Here is an 18,812-nt window from a genome sequence, read left to right on the forward strand (position 1 = left end):
CAAAGAATTTGAATTTGAGTACAAAAATTAAACAACACATGATTTCAACATTAAAAAACCATGACAGTTATTATTGAAATAATTATACAGTAAATATCAAAACCACATTAGAAACATAACTATAAAAACCTGAAATACATTGACAGCAAAATTATAATTTATTTCTATAACAAATAATTAACTAAAATGTTTACATAGTTATTTTCAAGGACCACAATGGTTGACTGCTTTTTCTTTATCACTGCATAAAATTTGCATCTTAATCTTTTTGCCCTTCATTTCATTCTACATAATAGATGCTTCTGGGTATATAATTGTCATAATCTCTAATACAGATAGTGATCCTTGGTAATCAAATCTAGTGTAACCATTGTCTGTAAGTGCTTAAATATTTTGAAATGCTATTTAGAAAAATTATTATGCAAAATTTAACGTAAACTCCTGGGTTCTATTGCCCACTCAGGAATTACAAGTATTTCAAATCCCAAAAGTTTAAATGGAACAGTAATTTGCCATACTTTTATACAGAGAAACCACTGAATAACTTTTTAAACTTAGCATTTTTACAAATTCTACAACAGTAGGTTATTCTGAATTACGATTGATGTTTACTATGTTGAAATTAATTTATATTTATCATTTGAAAACCAAATGTGCAAACCCAATTCTGAAATAAAACAGTATTTTAATCTGCAAGCTTTACAAAGAAACTTCCATACTCAAGTTTACAATATCTTCTTTAGAAGAATGAGGCCTAGTTGGAGATATATAGTTGCTGTCCAATATGGCTGCCATTAGCAAGTGATATTATTGGTGGCAAGGGATAGCTTTGATAAGAATAAGGCCTTGAGGTATAAGGAAGCATGCTAGAAGTCCAAGAAGAGAGGGTAGCACTAACAGGAGAAAGATTATATACTGAGCTGCAACAGAAATTGTAGTCTCTTTATTCTCTCCAAATTCTTTTGCATAGTCCAGGCGGAAGATCTTGTGTTCCCTGTCCAAATGAAGTAATGTAAACTGGGCTGACAGTTCCTTTGCATCTTGTAATGTAGTACAGTTTGTCTGGTATAACATGACTCTGGGATCCATTTGCAATAGCAGGAATAACAATTTTATATACAAGAATACTTTCTCATCTTGACTTAGATGAGAAATAAGTAAAAATTCTGGTGGTGCCCAATTATTTTTCTTGCAGTAATAATCCAAATGCATTACTGCAGAATTGAAATGATTGGATTTTAAAGAATACATACCGCTTGGAGTAAGCTTTGTTCCAGGAAAAAATGGATAAGTGCATCTTTCAATTTCAGGGGGGCTTGGGCTATGCTGACTATTGAGACTAGCTAGAAGAGTTGGTGGCTTGCATAGAGTTTTCAGGTGGCTGTCTTCTTTGTTAGCAAACACAATGAGGTTTTCAGAATTAGGGCTAATCTGACCACTAATATGCTGTCTCAATTCTTTATTTACTGGTTTTGCCAGTGTTACCTCCATACTTGCTCCATTAATGCGTTTTCCATTCATAACAGACATAGCAGCCACTGCATCTTCTCAGTTGAAAAAGTGAACAGAAGCCTAATCTCTAAGTTTCTTTACTCGAATATTCAACTGGACCAGGTTTGAATTTGTTGAATTCTGCTTTGTTTCCTCTGTAGTTAAGATCATTAAATTTCTTACATAAAGAACTTTAGCTCTGTATGGTTTCCTCATCAGCCCAATCTACTTGAATGGTATGGCTCCAGTGTACCTGGAATTAGTTTTCTCCCAGCCATAGCAGTGGCTCTGTGAGATTCATATTCAACAAATGCAAACCATGATTTTTGGTTTCATCAGTTGCACTTGGGTGAACAATGACATCTACAACTCCTTCTGTAACTTTCTTCATTTCGTCCAAAATTTCTTCTTCGTTTCCTTAGGAATAGCTCCAATAAATGACCTGCAATTTTCCAAGCTTAAACATGCACGAGTAAACTTACCTCGTCAAATCTCATAATTATTAAGAATTCTGATGGCTAATGGGCTTTTTCTTTTATAGTATACATCACAAAAGCATAACCTCGATTTTCACCACTAATTCCATCAGAAGTCAAAATTCATATATCTTCCCAGCTCTTTCAAATACAGAAACTAACTTATTCATCTTCATACATATCTTAAGGTATTTTTCCTACAAAAACTTCACAGCCTCTAGGTGGAGGTGAACCTTCACAACATGGAGGAGGACAACCAAATTTCCTTTACCTGTTCTCCTGAACCATGTTGTAGCCAGTTTTGTTTTTTTTTCATCAAAAAATGCTGCTTTATTCTGAGTACCAGTTCTGACTTCCCTGCGTCCATTTGTTCCGTCTATGTTTTCTTCATAATGGTTGCAGTTCCCCTTTGGGGTTTCAAATGTTGGTGCTAAATCCCTGGGACCAACGACCACAAACCACCACCACCATTTCACAGATCAGTCAGCATATACAAAAGCAGGGGTCACCAGAGAGGGGAGGAGAGCCTACCTTAAACTTTACTTTTTATTCCCTTTTCCTGGCATTAAAATTTGTCATTTCCTGCAAAATCAAGGAAGTACTATTATTTCTATTTATGACATATATGTAATTCATGTAATTTTTCTTAGGAATTTTTCTCTTAAAAGTTTGATATTATTTTAATGGTAAATTAAATTTTGGGTATGAAAATGTTTTAAATCTGATTCAACTCAGTATCTCTTTATTGAACCCTTACTTGACAGAATTTCCTGTACTTTCAGAATAAATTCTGAGGAGAAGGGAATGAAATTTTTAAAACATCAAACAGGATATATTGAATTAAATGGTCTTTGATTTCAGAAACTTCTAGAAGGTGTTGGTGTAGTTTCAACCCACTTTTCTCCCTCTCTAAAATCTACAGTTCCCAGAACACTATAATTAGAATGGTGATCCAAGATCTTATAAGCTACTAAGTTATCCCAAAGAAATTTAATTGTTCTCATTTTAGTAGATTTACTAAGGCAGAAAACTAGACTGAGGCATTACAGAATATATAGAGATTGGCAGTCTTTGGAAAGAGTGCTAAGATGTTTGATCTGTCCTATTGTCAGGCTAAGAATGCTGTGAGATGCCATTTATGAGGCTACTCTGCCTCTTCAGTGTAGTGAACAGGTGAAGAGGGCTAGATGGGTGCTATGAGAACACCAGCTGCTGAATTTTGGACAGCATGGGTCCCAACCAAAAGCCCTAATGGTTGGTAGGTGTCATGAGCATGTGACGAAGGCACACACATGAATTGTCTCTTTCCACAACGTCAGCTTTATTCAATCATAAAGCAAAGCTAATCACAATTATAAAGCAGGTTCAGGATTCCAAACTCAATGACATTTCACCATGTGATTAAACTTGGCTTCTTACACAGCACACAGAGCAGAACATAAGACAAACCACACAACAAAGGTAACAGAAGGGTGTTGGAGTTAATGAACCAAAGGCAAAGTCAGTCTGTGGGCGTGCAGTTGAGATAAGGCCTCTGTCTGGTCTGGGTCAGCTCTTGGCACTTAATGCTCATTATGTTCAAGCAGTGAAGGATCTCAGGTCTGTTCAGAGATCAATCGGGCAAAGCCTTCTGCAGCAGCTGCCTTTTTTAAGCGGTCAGACATAGAGGGGTCGCGTCTGTAGAGTCTGACAGTTTGCTGCAAAAATCCTCCCCTTTTTAAAGGGGTTTAATCGGTCTTGGGCCCCTGCAGACCTTGTCTGCTTCTGCTTATTATCAGTTCTGGGGTGTCAGCTGATGCTGGTCTTGGTGACATCTTGTAGCTACGGTACCTTTGACTCCTTTCGGCATTGCTTGACACAGGCCCCTGCTCGACCTGAGAGGTTCTATTTTGCTCTCTATGGTAAGAAAGAGATAATAGAAGCAGCAATTGCCCCACATACCAAAGGTAACTTACTAATGATCCTTATTTAAAATATATACCAAGGGTCGGCAATATTTATTCCAGAAAGATTTTCAACAAGAATTGGAAATTGGGGTTCAAGTTAAGCTTTGGGTTACTAGACGATCCTATCACCTAAATATTTGTACAATATCCATCCAAGAAAGTATTTATCAAGCATCATTAGGGGTCATGTTCTGTGCTGGGTCCTAGAATGTCGGGGCAAGAAAAAGATAAATGTTACCATTGCTATCACATAGCTTGCTGACTAGAGTGTAATGCAAACGAGTAAACAAAATACTATAACACTGTAATATGCCATGATAGAATATAGGGAACCATGGTAGTATACAGAAAGGGGTACTTAGCTTTTAGTTAAGGAGTCAGAAAAGAAAAGGCATCTACATGAAGGATGAATAGGCATCAGATGGACCAAAAGGAGTTGGGCAGGAAGGAACATTCTGGGCAGGGGTAAAAAGTATATACAAAAGCTCAGAGGAAGATTGTAAAGAATGTTTTTTTTGGAGCATATAAATCTTGGGAAAAATAAACCAAGTCCTGACATACAGGGTTTTGTAAACATTTGAGCTTTATTCTGGATGGAATACAGAGCCATTGAAAGGCTTTCCAACAGAGAAATGATTTGATATGCATTTTAAGACAATGACTTTGGTGGCATTCTGGAGAATAAACTGGAGGGAGATAATACTTGAGAGAATGAGACCAATGGGGAGACTATTGCAGAAGTTTATATTTGAGAAGATGGTAGCCTGTATTTGACAAATGATGGTATTCTTAGTAGCTGGTGCCATTGTATCTGGCACACTAAAGTTATTTATTCTTAACTTTTATAAGATTGAAGTGTTTGTCATTTTTAACTTTGTATTTCCCATTTTATAATTCTTTAAGGAACCGTTCTTATTTCCTCTTTCTTGTATTTTTGTCAATTATTATGTCTTTGCTGCTTCCTGAATATCCTCCTGAAAATGTCTTTTCTGGTCTTGACACATATGTATCTTCCACCTTTTGTCATTGCAATTTCTTTTTCAAACCTGAGTACAGAGTTAATGATAAAAAGAAGTAATTATGAAGAAGTATAAGTGAATAGATTCTGGTTGCCACAGCTATGGATAGCCTGAGATTTCCTGGAAAGGACAAGTAGAAAAAAATTCACTGGTTCTCAGCACTGGAAAGAAAGAAAATAGTTTAGAGACAATCAGTGTTCTTAGAGGAGAGGCTTGCTGTAGAGCAATCAATATAGTAGAATTAGAAAAGACCAACATGGATCAACCCCAAAGTGCAAAAAGTAATTAAGGACACAAAAGCACATAATAAATGTCAAGTTCAAAATAGAAGCTGAGAAATTACAGAGTGAAGTTCAGAGTTTAAAAATGACAGAAAAACCAAAGGTGGAAAATGACAAAAAAATTTCATATAAAGCTACCGAAAAGTGCTACAGTATTACAGCAATACTGCATAGGACAAAAAGGTCAGTGAACAACCCAGAAAGGTGGCTAATGGATAGCAGGGGTGACTCATTGACTGAGAGGGTCTTGTAGACATTGATTTAAAAAAATAAAATTAAATGAATTAAAGCACAGTCTTGCTAAACAGAGAAATCAAGTAAAAATGAAAGAAGTAAAATTGTTCTTTGGAAATGTTACCAGTCAATAGTTGGCAAAGAAATTGAAAATTGGAATTCTCATATAGGACCAGATATGCTTACTTTTAGGATTGGAGATGTCCAAGGCCTTTAGAAATCCTTTTTTAAAAAGTATGTTACTTTTGTGTGTATTTTGTTCCCAAGTCACCCAAAGTAGGCCATTTTTAATGCTTCCTTGGCTTTCTATGTGTTATAGTATGACACACCTGTCCCTTACCAGGTAAAATAAAGGAAAACATCAAGAATAAGAAGTATAGACATCCTAGCATAAGAATTTCCAACCTATTAAACTTTGGCGGGGTGGCGAAGGGAGGGAGAATGTGCTTGTTGCTGTGTGAAGTAGAGAGTTGGAGGAATGGAAATTGCTCACTCTGGAAATTCTTTGTCTTAGTTCCTTTGGGCTGCTATAACAAAAATATCATAGACTGGGTGGCTTAAACAACAACATTTAGTCCTCACCATTCTGGAGGCTAGAAAGTCCAAGATTTGCCAGAAGCCTGTTTCTTGGCTTCTTGTGGACAGTTGCCTTATAGTTGTGTGTGTGTGTGTGTGTGTGTGTGTGTGTGTGTGTGTGAGAGAGAGAGAGAGAGAGAGAGAGAGAGAGAGAGAGAATGAGAGAGGCAGATAGGCAAGCAGACAGACACACACACACACTAATCCCATCATGAGGCCTTCACTCTCATGACCGAATTACCTCTTGAAGGCTGTATCTCCAAATACCATCACTTTGGGGATTAGGGTTTCAACATATCAATTTGGAGAGGACTCAAACATTGAGTCCATAGGATTCTCAGAGATAAAATTTTCCAAAGAGAGAGCGATTGTTCTTTTTTAAATTGTACGTTCAAGCCATCGCTTCTGGCCTTTTGGCTAAGACCAAGTGTAATTGTACGTTAAAGGCAGGATTCAAAGAATGTGGGTGCCTGATTGGTTTATGCTCTATTCCCATTATGCTTGGGGAAACAAGGACCATAAAAGGTGGAGTAGATAGTGAAGGTGGTAGCACCTGAGGTTGGACAGGAAGGGAACTGAAATAAATCACAGGAACTGAGGGAATCAATAGAAGGGGAATGCGAAGAGCTGGTCCTTACAAGGCAAAAGACTCTCAGGCCTCAGGAGGCTGTTGTGGGATTTCCAATTCCATGTAGCTATTATGCATCTGGTTCTGGAAAGACAATGGTTAACTCTGGGATTACTAATTATATCACTTTATTTATTTATTTATTTATTTATTTATTTATTTATTTTAACATTTATTTATTTTTGAGACAGAGAGAGACAGAGCATGAATGGGGGAGGGGCAGAGAGAGAGGGAGACACAGAATCGGAAGCAGGCTCCAGGCTCTGAGCCATCAGCCCAGAGCCTGATGCGGGGCTCGAACTCACGGACCGCAAGATCGTGACCTGAGCTGAAGTCGGACGCTCAACCGACTGAGCCACCCAGGCGCCCCAGTTACATCACTTTAAATGTAATTACATTACTTCAAATGTAACTTTAAAATTTTTCCTTAATTTTATATTTAAACTTTTCTCAGATACACAGAAAGGTTGAAAGAATATTATAATATAAACACATGTATACTAATTACCTTGATTCAACAATTGTTCATATTTTGCCATATTTGCTTCATGTAAGTATGTATATTTTTTCTGAATGCCTTGAAAATAAGCTGCAGATATTGTGATATTTACCATAAATGTTTTATATAACCACAATTTTACCAACACATTTAAGGGAATTAAATATCTAATATATATAATGAAAATAACTAAGTTATCTTCAATTTTTTCCAATTGTCCACATAATTTTTGGATCTCTTTTTTTATATTTATTTTAATGTTTATTTATTTTTGATAGACAGAAAGAGACAGAGCATGAGTGGGGGAGGGGCAGAGAGAGGGAGACACAGAATCTGAAGCAGGCTCCAGGCTCTGAGCTGTCAGCACAGAGCCCGATGCAGGGCTTGAACCAATGGACCGTGAGATCATGACCTGAGCCGAAGTCAGGTGCTCAACCAACTGAGCCACACAGGTGCCCCTAGATCTCTTTTTTAAAAGTCAGGATTCAGATAAGATTCAGAGATTGCATTTGGCTTTTAGTTCTTACCAATGTCCTTTAATCTAGAAGTTTCTATTTCTTTTTTTTTTTTTTTTTTATAGCTTTTACTTTTTAAAGACATTACAGGACAGTTGTCTTTTGGCTGCTCCCACATTCTTTATTTGTCTAATTGTCCCATATGGTGTTGTTTTCCTAGTTCTTATATTATCTGGATTTCCTGAAAAATGAAAGTAGATCTAAACATTTTTGGCAAGAGTATTGCATAGATGATGTCCTTATTACACATTATGTTACTACAAAAGGTATGTAATGCCAGAGTTTCCACTAAAATTATGTTAAGTTTGATAATTTGGTTCCTATGGTAATCACCAGATTTCTTCATTAAGGCATTTTTTCCCCTTTTTACAATTAGCAAGTACTATATGGGATAATACCCTGAAACTTTGTGAATAACCAACAATCTTTCACCTAAAAGATTTTAGCATCCATCAGTGTTCCTTGCCGGAAACAATTAATATCATTAGCAATGGCCAATGATTTCCTAATTGTGATTTTCTAATTTGTATACAATTTTTTCTATATTTATTAGCTGGCATTTTTCTGTGAAGAATAATTTTCCCTCATTAACTGGTATATAATTGTATTTCTTTCTCAAGAAGCAGGACGTAGTCATTATTTAAAAAAATGATTATAGCAATTTTGAATATAGAGAAAAACAAACCCTAGCTATAATCTCAACAGTGAGTAAACCAATGTTAACAGTTTGATATGTTTCTTTCCATTCTTCTTTCGAAGCCTCTAAGTGTATATATTACAAACTTTGATATGTAAGTTTTTTTATCCAGCCTTTTATAGTTAGTATTTTATTTTATTTTATTTTATTTTTTTAAACGTTTATTTATTATTAAGAGACAGAGAGAGACAGAGCATGAGCATGGGAGGGATAGAGAAAGGAGACACAGAATCCGAAGCAGGCTCCAGGCTCCCAGCTGTCAGCACAGAGCCCGACATGGGGCTCGAACTCACAAACCGCAAGATCATGACCTGAGCCGAAGTCGGACGCTTAACCGACTGGGCCACACAGGCGCCCCTATAGTTAGTATTATATCATTATCAATTTACTATGTTGTTAAATATTCTTTAGAGTATTTTTTGCTGGCTGTCTGCCATTTCATAATTAGGATGTGGCATACTTTATTTCCCTGTTCCCTTACAACCAGGGGACTATATATCCTGGTTTGTCCAGGGAAGTTCTTATTTATGACTGTTGTTTTGCAAAATTATTAAAGCACCCCCCTTTACTCCCAGAGTCATATCAGTTTGGAAGACAAATTATATATCACCCTATCATCACTGTACCTACAATTGACCATTTGCATTTTCAAATTTTCTAATCTATTTATTCTTACATAAATCTTCGGATGCATTTATTATTACTTCATGAGGATAAATTTCTAAAAGTGAAGTGACTGGATCAAAGTATATGAAGATTTTTAAGGTTCTGTCTCAAAATTGCCTTATTTGTATTTCTGTTAAGTAAGTAAAATACCATACTGTTAAGTTGGATTCAACAAATTTATCTGCTTCCAACTTTGAATACTTTATTCCCTTTAAGAAGAGTTTCTCAACATTGGCACTATTAACATTTTAGCATTTAGTACTATTTACAGAAAATTCTTTTTGTAGTAATAGCACCTTTGGCTTTTACCCACTACTTGTCAATAGCACCCCACCCCAGTTGTGACAATCAATAAAATCTCTAGATATTGCCAAATGCCCTCTGGAAGGCAAAATAGCTCTCAGTTGAGAATCACTGGCTTAGAAATAATACTTGTATAGAGGAGTAATAGCAGCATACTCCTTACCTAGCTTATTTGTCTTATGCTATGAGTTTTTGATAAAGAATTGCTTATTTAGCCTACTGGCAATGGTAAATGGTAAAAGTATCTTGTTCAAGATTACATGACCAAAAATGACTGAATAGGAATTTGAACCTAGGTCTGTCTTCAAAGTCTTATCCACAAGACTGAAGGCTCATGTAAATACTGGCATCATGTATCCACATTGCTAAACAGGCAAACAGTGGGAAAATAAGTATTTTCCCTCTGATTAGTTTTTTTTTAAGTTTATTTACTTATTTTATACACACAAGAGAAAGAGAGCACACACCAGCAGGGAGAGGGGCAGAGAGAGAGGGAGAGAGACTCTCAAGCAATATCCATGCTGTTAGCATGGAGCCTGACTAGGGGCTCGATCTCACAAACTGTGAAATCATGACCTGAGCTGAAATTAAGAGTTGGACGCTTAACTGACTGAGCCACCCAGGGGCCCCTGGTGAGTTTTTGGTAATCACTTGGGATCTATTTGATTGTTACCAAGGTAATTCGTATTTATTTTTATCATCTGTAAATGGGATCGGCTGTGTGAAATCAATGTATAGAAACACGTACTTTAGGTCCTGGCACATAGTGTATGCTCAATATGTACTGGTTTCCACCTATACTTGCATTGGGTTATCATATCCATTTGCTAATGGGTTTGTGCAGGGCTTAAAGGAGAAACAACTGAAGGAGGACTGATTACCTTTCCCTCTTTCTACTTTCAAAAGCTGCTCTCTCTGCTTTCCCTCAATGTTGATGACCCGCACATTGAAGAAGGGAACAGAAGTCAAACAGACTCCAGGGCATTGACAAGTGAAGGAAACACAATTTAAATCACTGAAAGAACTCTTGATCCCTCTTTTTATCTACTGTTTCAAAAGCTGTTTGTTCAGAATAAGAAAGGCATTTTCAAAGAGTACACTGCATATGTGGTTTAGTTCTGGCTTGTTTGGGGACAAGTTCTAACTCAACAAAAGAAGAATAGTGAGCGGGGAGAGTATCACCCACAGATTCTTGCCAGAGTCAGTCCACCACTACTGCCAATTACTGCCTGAGTGATGACGGGATGGCAGAATGAATCTGGCCGACTCTTCTTTCCTAACACAGGAGAAGGAGGTTTGGCTGAAGTTTAGCAGCTAAACTCAACTTAGAACCTTAACTATGATGATTTCATGAAGCATGGCTGGACTACAACTTGTTCCATTTAGGTTTCTCTTTTCTAAATAGCGGACATTGCTGATTGTGGAGGTTCTTGAAAGGAAAACAGAGAGGCACTATGACAGAAGCACTTTTTCCATAGAAGATACTAGACCAGGAAAGAAAAGAGACTGGATGTGAGATACAGAGAGTTCTCATCTCTTCTTAATCTATTCTTAACCTCAAAGTATGATACTTTATGCTGTATAGTACTCTGTGATGTTTCATACGTTTTTAGAAACATTAGCTCTTTGACCATTACAGTGCAACCTCAAGAGGCAAGTCAGGCAGAACATCCACATTTCAGAAGAAGAAATGAAACATGGAGAAGTTGTGGTTTTCCCCAGTTTTAAAGAATTAGAGGTGACAGGAGATCCTTGATACCTACATCAGTGTTGTCTGCACTCCACCCCAGTGCTTATATATTTCCAGAGCTTATGCCATTTCTCTGCTCTTAGACATTTTTTTCTGGCTTTTTAAAATAGTCCATTTGTGAATAGGTTTTAAAAGAGTGATTATGTGGTTGCCTTCCTCCAACTTTAGTGCAACATTCCAGAGTGCGTCTACCGTGTTGTCTGAAATTTGGGTGCTACCTCTACTCTCTACTTTTATGCTTTCCTCTTTTGTGTCCTTGTGTAAGGCTGAGCAGAGTTTATTGCTGTACATAGACCACATTTTGAATTTATGATAACTTTTCTGTTAATGGGTTTGATATTATTGTGTTTCAACTTCTGTGACCCTATGTCAGGACAACTCAGCTTGGGGATATATTGCTGAGTTGTAATTTTAAAACTCTGGCCCTTCTCCCTGTCAAACAAACTTGAACATATAACACCGCTGTCTTAAATAGGACAGAGTTTTCTTTTTCAGTAAATAATGGATATTTGAAAAACAGTGTATGCTTAAAATAGCATGCATGCTCCAGGTACCTGGGTGGCTCAGTCAGTTGGGCATCCGACTTCAGCTCAGGTCATGATCTCACTGCTTGTGAGTTCGAGCTCCGCAATGAGCTCTCTGCTGACAGCTCAGAGCCTGGAGCCTGCTTCAGATTCTGTGTTTCCCTATTTCTCTTCCCCTCTCCAGCTCTACTCTCTCTCTCAAAAACAAATACACATTAAAAAAAACTAGCATGCATGCTCTTTTTTCTCCCCCTCTCTCCATCCTTCTCCCTTTTAGATTGGTCATAATATATGAAAGCATAATACAAAGTGGGCAATGATCTCTTTTAGTTATCATGGTGCTATTTTTAAAAAATCTAATTATACTTTGTTTACTAGATATAAAATAATAACACCAAGCAATTGTGTCTGAGTTACTTTAAAAAATTTTAATTCCAGTAGAGTTAACATGCAGTGTTATATTAGTTTTAGGTGTATAGTACAGTGATTCAACACTGTATTGTATACATTACCTGTTTCACCCATCCCCCTATGCTGCCCATCTCCCCGCTGGTAAACATCAGTGTGTTCTCTATAAGTAAGAGTCTGTTTTTTTGGTTTGTCTCTTTATTTTTCTTTGTTCTTTTTGTTTCTTCAATTCCACATTTGAGTGAAGTCACATAGTATTTGTCTTTCTCTGAATAACTAGATCCACCCATGTTGTTGTAAATGGCAAGATTTCATGCTTTTTTATGGCTGAGAAATATTCCATTTGATATATATACCACATCTTCCTTATCCATTCATGTATCAGTGGATACTCAGACTGCTTCCATAATTTGGCTATTGGAAATAATGCTGTAGTAAACATAGGGGTGCCATGTATATTTTCAGATCATGGTGCTATTTTAATTTCTAACTTAACTTTTTCATTTTATGAGTCTTTCAGACCCAAGTTATCTTCTGTCCTTCAATTTCAGCCACTTGAAATTCTCAGTGTTTTATTTCTCCTTCCCTTTCTCTCATTTCCTTATTCTATTATCCCCATCCATCCATCCATCTGTCCATCCGTCCATCCATCCATCCATCCATCCATCCATTTCTATCTCTTAGTAGAGAAAGCCCATGTTTAGCATTCATAAAAGCCAAAGCAGAACAATTTCAGAATTTAAAGTTTAAAGGCATTCTTAAATTAAGCAAGATTAAGTGAGTTTGAAATTTATCTGCTCACTCCTATTTTGAAATTGTTTCATCATAACAATATTTTTATCCCTTAAGTATAATCCTATAACCAAGTTCTCTTAATATGTAGGATTTTATGTATTATTAAAAACTAAGAAGTCTTTGCTTAAGAAGTTGAAATTTAAAGTCGAAAATAGAGTATGAAATTTAAAGAATTTAAGTTTATAGAGTTTAAATTTATAGCACTTAAAGTTAAAATTTAGAGTGTAGATAAAAATGGCTTTCAGTGGCCATCCTGATATGTTGCAGTAATTGATCTTATGATTTCAGTGGCTGGGCCATTTTAATGTCTCCCCACCCCACCCCACCCCACCATACCATATGATGGAGCCAGTCCTGCTAGCATCATGCATCATGACCCTCCATCTTTGGCATTTTCACCAATTGCCTCGAGATTATCTCACACTCTAGTCTCTGAAGGAAATTAACAGATTGCCAGAGAGTTTCAGCAATCCAAAGAAATGTCTTACTTTCTCAGGGAAAACCCTACCTACCAATTTCCATCTTACAAAAGGCATTATGATGAATTTAGATAACTTGGAGCTAAGTGATTAGAGAGTTATTACATTACAAGGGCATCTTATTTTTAGGAGAGGATGGTCAGTCAGAGTCATGTAAACTTAAGGAAGTAAGAAGTAACAGCTTCCTCATCCAAAAGTTTTTTGTTTGTGAAATGCTGCATATTTTCCAATATAAAATAGGTTTTCCTATGTTTTATTATGGAAAAATTTGTGTGTGTATTGGGGAAGGGTGTACAAATAATAGTGTAGTAAATCCAGAAGGTAACCTAGTTTGCAAGCTAAGAAATATATCTTATTCCCACGTTTTGTACTAAAGTTTTCTCTATTGTCTTTTGTTGAAATATGATGAGAAAAGAAAAAAGAAAATTTAAGGAAATATCCAGAGCTACACCCCTGAAGGCCTGTTTGTGGGTTCAAATTGAAAAAAAAACTTGTAATGAAATAATCTTTACTAATATTTAAAATATCTAAATATCTTAAACAGTTTTATTGAGATGTACTTTCATTTTATATAATTCTGTTTAAAGTATACAATTTAATGGTTAGAGCATATTTACAGTATTGTGTAACCATCACTATAATCTAATTTTGGAATACTTTCACCTCACCAATAAGAAATCTCTTTAGCATTCACTCCCTATCCCCTAGTCCTAGGCAACCACTAATCTGTCTTTTTTATTGATTTGCCTTTTCTGGACATCTTACATAAATAGAATCATATAATATGTGCTTTTTGGAGATTGACTTCTTTTACCAATAAGTTCTTGTGGTTATAGAAGATAATTGTTTTATAATTTTTAACATACAACTTTTTAAAGAAGAAAATGTCACTTCTATCAAATAACCCCTAAGAAAACAACTTTCAGTCATTTTTGTTTGTTTATTTCCAGTCTTCTTCTGTTTCTTATTTTATTCCTTAATTTATTTAGAAACATTTACTACATAATATGGATCAATCACAGTGCTGGGTGCTGGGCATATCGAGGTATAGAAGACAAGCAGTTTAAGAGTTGTTAATAGAATATGTAATAACCATTGCAGTGAGAGCTACAAATGAGAAGTATAGGCTGCTGTCCTGCACAATGTGGACATAACTTAGTTTTTCTAAAGAAATTATTTAATATATGCCTATGTGTATGTATTTTAAATAATTGGGATCCTATGACATAAAATTTAGTATATTTTTTCTCAAAGCTATATTATGAATATTTCCCCATTTCTTTAAGTACTCTTTGAGAATGCTTTTTTTTAATGAGTTCATAATTTTCTACTGGATGGATATACCAAATTTATTGGAAATTGGAACATTTCCTGGAAATTCAACTGCTCACAAGTGGCATTCATCCTGAGGTTTATAATGACAAAAATCTCATGTGTGAAAGCATATGAATTTATAACCAAGGACTACCAATTACTTTCTCTTACTTATGTGTTCCCTGTACCATTTTGCTTCAAAATGTCTCTAGAATCAGGACTTAGGGTTTATGGTTCCTGGATAAAAAAAGGTAGTTATAACACTCTTTAATAACCTCTCTCTCTGTCACTGCTTCAAAATATTTGGGAAATCTTAGAGAATTAAAATAGAAGGAATGGTAAAATGACTGCTGAACTCTCATGGCTCTTCTGGACTCCAAACTGAGAGCTCTTTTTAGACTTAGTATAGATATTTAGCTGATTGTGGGGAACTTAAGGATAGGAACAGATATTGTTGAAAATAATCCACAATTGTTGATGTTTGGAAAGTATTTTCTTTGATATTTATTTATGAGTTTATTTGTTTTTTATTTTTTCTTTTCTAATTTTTTGTTGTTCTTGTTTTGGTATATTTCTGTGTGCCCCCACCTTGTTTTGTATGACCTTCTATTTATCTGCAGTCATCTTTTTTGTGTGCAGCTCAGACCTATTGTCAGATGTCTCATTGGGGTTAAAGTCATCCGAACATAAATCTTCTTTTTTGGTGTCTTGCTTTTCTCCTACCCTTTTTGTGTTGCCATTTTCTTCCCCACTTTTGCCTTCCTTCTTTTGTTTTCTTGAGCTATTTGCCCCACTTCTGTTCCTCTTTGACTTTCTTGGTCATAAGGTCTCTTTTACACTCAGTGTTATGGCTGCTTCTTTTCATTCTAATGTGCTTTGTTATTCTGTGCTGGCTTTCTCTCTTTCTTAGTGTATTTAATATGTGTTTCACCTTGGCTCTGCTCATTTGTGCTTCTGAATTGCTGCAGTAGCTTCCCACATATCCTATGTAGACTCAGGGAAAGGAAAGGGAAAAGACAGCTGCTCTAGTCACTAATGAAACAACACCTCCAAATGCAGATTCACTTAGAAAAGGTACAAACTGAAGAAGGAAATTTCCCTAACATGTTTCTCTCAATTAAGAAGTTTTAAGTGCCTGGTTGGTTAAGCATCCAACTCTCGATCTCAGCTCAGGTCTTGATTTCTGGGTTGGGAGTTCAAGCCCCACACTGGGCCCATGCTGGACCTGGAGCCTACTTCAAAAAAAAAAAAAAAAAAAAAAAAAAAAAAAAAAAAACAAAAAAAAATTTCTCTTATTGGAGACCAGGATGTCCATCTTGCCACTATTATTCAACATAGTATTGGAAAAATCCAAATCGGCCAGGAGGAGGTCAAACTTTCACTATTCACAGATGGCATGATGCTCTATATGGAAAACCCAAAAGATTCCACCAAAAAACTGCTAGAACTAATTCATGAGTTCAGCAAAGTTGCAGGATATAAAATCAATGCACAGAAATCAGTTGCATTCCTATACACCAACAATGAAGCAACAGAAAGTGAAATCAAGGAATCAATCCATTTACAATTGCACCAAAAACCATAAAATACCTACGAATAAATCTAACCAAAGAGGTGAAAAATCTATACACTGAAAACTATAGAAAGCTTATGAAAGAAATTGAAGAAGACACCAACAAAACCTGGGAAAATATTCCACACTCCTGGATAGGAAGAACAAATATTGTAAATTGGTGTAGCCACTATGGAAATGACCTAACAATTCCACTCCTAAGTATTTATCCAAAGAAAACAAAAACACTAATTTGAGAAGACATATGCACTCTTTTTTAAAATGTTTTTTAAAAAATGTTTGTTTATTTTTGAAGGAGAGAGATACAGTGAGTGGGGGAGGAGCAGAGAGAGAGGAAGACACAGAGTCCAAAGCAGGCTCCAGGCTCTGAGCACAGAGTTTGATGCAGGACTGCAACTCACAAATTGTGAGATCATGACCTGAACCTAAGTTGGACACTCAACCGACCAAGCCGCCCAGGTGCCCCTAAACATATGGCACTTTTATGTATATTGCAGCATTATTTGCAGTAGGCAAGATATGGAAGCAATCTAGGTGTCCATCGATAGATAAATGAATGTGTATATATGTGTGTTTGTATACATGAGTACATATACACATATGTAAATATACACACATACATATGTACACAATGGCTTTACTTAGCCATAAAAAGAGTGAAATCTTGCCATTTGCAACAGCATAGGTAGACTAGGGGCTACTGTGCTAAGGGAAATAAATCAGCTAGAGAAAGACAAATACTATATGATTTCACTTATACATGGAATCTAGGAAACATAACAAATGAACAAACAAAACAAAAAAGAAACCGACTTATAGATACAGAGAACGAACTGATGGTTGCTAGAGGGGAGGGGTTGGATGAAATAGGTGAAGGGGTTAAGAGGTATAATCTTCCAGTTATAAAATAAATAAGTCATGGGAATGTAATGTACAACATGAAGAATATAGCCAATAATATTGTTAACAACTTTGTGTGGTGACAGATAATAACTGGACTTACTGTAGTGACCATTTCATAATATATCTAAATATTGATTCACAATGTTGTACACTCAAAAATAATACAATACAATGTTAATTATTCTTTTTTAATATTTATTTTTAACATTATGTTTTAAATTCCAGTATAGTTAACATATAGTTAACATAATTCCAGTATAGTTAATATTATGTTTAAATTCCAGCATATATTAGTTTATAACATACAGTTATATTAGGTTGTATATTAATTGTTTTTTAATAAAAAAATGTTCTCTGGCTTGAGTCCAGAGATTCCTCATTGTTTTCAACAGCCTTTAAAAATAGTCTGGCCCTCCAAATATGATTATAAATCATCATATAAATATGATTATCTATGGGGTCATACCCAATTCTTCCCATGAACATAACTATTTTAGAGACTTGTAATGAGGGAGATATTCTAAGAAGCTTCTTTGAACCACTTTGAAATAGGTTTTAAGATTTTCATATTCATGATATGCTTCAATACTCCATATGACAGGAAGTTTCAAGCAGTCTTACTCTAGCTTGCAAGAAAAGGGTCAAAGAGTCAATTTTTTAAATTTTTTTTTTCAACGTTTTTTATTTATTTTTGGGACAGAGAGAGACAGAGCATGAATGGGGGAGGGGCAGAGAGAGAGGGAGACACAGAATCGGAAACAGGCTCCAGGCTCCGAGCCATCAGCCCAGAGCCTGACGCGGGGCTGGAACTCACGGACCGCGAGATCGTGACCTGGCTGAAGTCGGACGCTTAACCGACTGCGCCACCCAGACGCCCCAAAGAGTCAATTTGACAGAACTTATTGTGGGGCTACTATAATACTGTATCCTATGCTGGATGCTGGAAACTTCTAGGGGAGTAGGCATATGTAGTACCTGACCTGGTCATAGTCTAACACAGAACTCACATTCATCTATCAGTTCATTCATTTATTTATGCCACATAAATGAACAGTTTTAGGCCTTGATTTAACTAGTTCACAGCCAAACTGTTGCTTATTACCCATGGGAACTCATGCTTTAGATAAGGAACTCACATGTTACATATAAAAAGAATGATATGTAAAACCATTGCATTCCATGCTATGTAATATTTCATATTGATACAACATTTCAGATTTTGGATTAATACAAAATTTTTGAAATAACCAAGAGCTTTTCATAGGAGCCCTAACTATTATACTTGGACCAGATAATTTCTTTTTTTTTTTTTTTAATTTTAATGTTTTTATTTATTTTTGAGACAGAGAGAGACAGAGCATGAGCAGGGGAGGGGCAGAGAGAGAGGGAGACACAGAATCCAAAGCAGGCTCCAGGCCCTGAGCTGTTAGCACAGCTGTTAGCCTGACGCTGGGCTCGAACTCACAGACCATGAGATCATGACCTGAGCTGAAGTCGGATGCCCAGCCACCTGAGCCACCCAGGCACCCCTGGACCAGATAATTTCTAAGACTCCTTTCAGTTATTTAAAATAAAGTTTTCTGATCTGATTCATGTCTGTTTTATAATAAATGTTATTAATAAATTGCTCTCCATCTGTAAGAATCTTATACCTGAAAGACCTTTACATAACTCAGACAAGTTAAAATTATAGTTTCTGGACCCAAACATCACATTTTCTTTTCAGTTATAACAG

At 36.0% G+C, this 18,812-nt stretch overlaps 1 protein-coding gene and 1 pseudogene across 8 annotated transcripts in view; one reads left to right on the top strand and one right to left on the bottom strand.

Annotated features, from left to right (window-relative positions):
* Positions 1–18,812, top strand: part of SLC44A5 (solute carrier family 44 member 5) — a 370,848-nt gene that overhangs the window by 67,931 nt on the left and 284,105 nt on the right. The window contains exon 2 of one of the 8 annotated variants that reach the window (XM_060626609.2): positions 7,826–7,931. The exons of the other annotated variants lie outside the window; for them this stretch is intronic. The gene's annotated coding sequence lies outside the window, so the exon portion shown is untranslated. The remainder of the gene's footprint in view (positions 1–7,825; positions 7,932–18,812) is intronic. 8 annotated transcript variants of the gene reach the window in all.
* On the bottom strand, positions 944–6,293 carry LOC132673024 (putative RNA-binding protein 46 pseudogene; annotated as a pseudogene).

This window comes from Panthera onca, chromosome C1 (genome assembly GCF_046562875.1).
Source record: "Panthera onca isolate mPanOnc1 chromosome C1, mPanOnc1 haplotype 2, whole genome shotgun sequence".
In the NCBI taxonomy this organism is placed as follows: Eukaryota; Metazoa; Chordata; class Mammalia; order Carnivora; family Felidae; genus Panthera; species Panthera onca.